Raw genomic sequence first — 3,076 nt, 5'->3', positions numbered from 1 at the left:
TTCTTTCTCCCCTTAATCTTCTAAGAGGCTTCGGCTTGAACCGCCTTCCCCTTAGGATCTTCTTTTTTCGAACTTTCACCAGCCGGTGCGGACGAGCTGGATCCTTTTGATGACATTGTTCTGGAGGACTTCGAGAGTTGAGAGTTGGAGGACTTTGTTCCAGCCGGTGAGGATTTAATAATAGAGAGTTGAGAACGTTGGCGGATGGAAGCGGGAGACCTTCACCAAGTTCCACATTAAGGAACTTAAGAATCTTCGCTATTTGCATTGCATAGGCCTGAACCCGGCCATCCTTCTTTACCACCATTTTGCAAAACTGATCGAATAGAACGGTTCCCCAATCAATCTTGTCACTACGGACAATCGCCATCATCATCTTCAACTTCAGCTTGGTCATGTTATCGAAGTTGCCTCATTTACCCTGAAGTAATCTTGATATTAAGTTCATTAGCCATCTGAACTCCGGCTTGAGTGAGTTACCAGATCCTTGTCGTCAGCCGATATAACCAACCGGACCGCGTTGGATTCTGCGTCTGTCAAACTTGTTTTGAAGTCCAGCCCGGTATTCGGCAAACCGAGTGCTTCAGAAAAGATCTCCTCCGTGTTGTTAACCGCTTTGCCGTTCACGGTGGCGGAGACCGTCCTCTTCGTTAGAGTCGCCGTCGCCAGGAACTCCATAACCTCCATCTAGTGCACGATGAACGGACCAGACAAATACGTTTCTAATCCCGAATCCCTTAGCGATTGCAGCACGACCTTGTTCTCTTCCGTAGTGTGTTCGTCGATGTTGCTGAAATCGACCTTCAACATGTATTGGAAAGGTGCTTTAACTAGATCCATGATGATTTTGTGAGTGAAGAAGATGAAGAACAACGATGATCAGAAATCAGAGAGATTTTAAGATTTTTAGAGAGAGAAAGTTTGTGCAAATAATGAACTGTTTTGAACTTATATAGGAGGCGGTTATGAACGGTTGGAAGATGAACCGTCACTTGGTTATGATTTTGGGGCCAACTTTCCCTCCAAAAGTTACTGTAGTAACTTTCGGCGGTAAATGCAGAGAATACTATGGGCGGTAATTTTTGTGCGCGGTAAAACCGTGGGCGGTAAGGTTTTCGAACTTTTCAGACTTAGTTTGTGATTTTTGATTTACCGGAAACTTGTTAACCGGAAGTTTCGTTTAACATGGAGTCTTTTGTTTATACAGATCAAAAACCGGAAAGATAGATAATGTGAAGAACCGGAGACTATAAAAATGAGAAATTTTATAGATGAGTCCGAAACATAGAATAATGAAGTGGTTTTCCGGTCGTACAACAAAATAACCAGGGAATCGTAAAATACAGATAGAGACCCAGTTGTCCACAGTGTTGTCGGGTGTCCGTTCTTCAATCCTTGCTATCCATCTATCTAACATGGATAGAGACAAGGTGTTGGCCGGTCCGATAGGAACACCGGGCCCGAGGTTGCGATGATGATCCTCCAAGAATCGAGTGATTTGGGGAGCGAAGCCGATCCTTCCCCTTGGAGCGGTGATAAACTTCTGTGAGTTGTTGAAGAGGTAGGTAGCCCAGTTGATGGGCGATTTTCGGACGATGACTATTATGATGTTGAAAGCCTCCCGGTTATAGTTCTGGTTGGGCATTCGGCCCATGATAGAACGCTGAACCAAGTCGTGAAAGACTTGGTATTGAGGAGCTAGGTTATCCTTCTCTCCGTGGTCGGCGACCGGTTCGATGGAGGAGGAGAAGATATAGGCATAATCTTCCTTAGCCGGAAAGAACGGCATTGGGAAGTCTGAGAGTCCTTCGGTTGGAAGGTCGAAAAACAGATCAAAGTGTTCTTCGGTAAGCCGGAGAAATTTCCCGTTAATGATGGTCCTTATGCTCCCATAATTAAGGATATGCCCGTTGTTGAAGAATTCGTACACCTCCTCTTCGAGGATAGTGTCTGAACCTTCAAGAAATTCTTGTAATCCCGATTCTACGATTGGTTGGAATATGCTTTCGTAAAACCGGACATTTCTCATTTCTTGGAAGTTAACAATGATTGTGTTGCGTAGTTCGGCATTCATTTTTGGAGAGAAATGAGATTGAGAATCGAACAGAGTTTTTGAACTTTCAAACTTAGAGAGAGAAGAGTATTGGAAGTGTGTTGAAGAAGAAGGATTAGGTCCCTTTTTATAGCGTGAGCGGTTGGGTGCATTAAATGAGAATATTTTGAAAAATCAGACCGTTTATGTCTGGTCATAAATGCCCTATCAGTTTTCAAGAGGATAAAGGCATGTCTGGTCTAACCGGATCAAGCATGCTTCTTGGAGAGCGAATATTTCTGTTTCCAAGACTGATTTGATTTAGTCTGATACGACGCATTTAATGTTGGTTATTTTCTTTAGGATTTCTTTGATTTTTGATCGAAAAAGGAAAGAAATGTTTTTCATTAATGAGGAAGTGCCAAACCGGTAGTACAACAAAATTACCGGTTTGGAGAATGGGGCAAGAAATGATGAAAGTTTAAACATTTGATGAACCGGCAGCTTGATTCCTCTTGGCTTTAGCTGCTTCCCACCGGTCGATCAACTCTTGGATTCTCTCCTTCGTGAGCACATGCTTCGGATGGAGAGTGACGAAGGGTCCAGAGTGAATATCCAAACTAGCACAAAAACCGCTTAGCTGAGGAGCGTAGCCGGTTTTGTTTGAGAGAATCATCTTCTTCAGGTTGCTGAAGATGATCCAGGACCAGTTTACCGGTGTCCCAACCGTAACAGCAATCATCATCTCGAAGAGTCTTTGAGTGTACTAGTAGCTCTTCTCTCTGCCAAGAACGGACTTTCCCAGAATCTCACAAAGAAGTTGGTACTTGTGAGATAGTTGACTTTTAGCACCCCAGGGTCTAACCGGGATGTCAGAGTTGGAGAACCGATGACACATTTCCTCAATGGTCACCAGAGAGTATGTAAGGTCGGTTACCCTTTTAGTGGGTAAACCACAGTATTCAGCGAAATCTGTCTCGCTGAATAGAAATGACTGACCATAAACTCGTGCAACGATTATGTCTCGATGCACTTCTTTTGCAG

Source organism: Impatiens glandulifera, chromosome 8 (assembly GCF_907164915.1).
Source record: "Impatiens glandulifera chromosome 8, dImpGla2.1, whole genome shotgun sequence".
Taxonomy (NCBI): Eukaryota; Viridiplantae; Streptophyta; class Magnoliopsida; order Ericales; family Balsaminaceae; genus Impatiens; species Impatiens glandulifera.
This window is presented reverse-complemented; position numbering follows the sequence as displayed.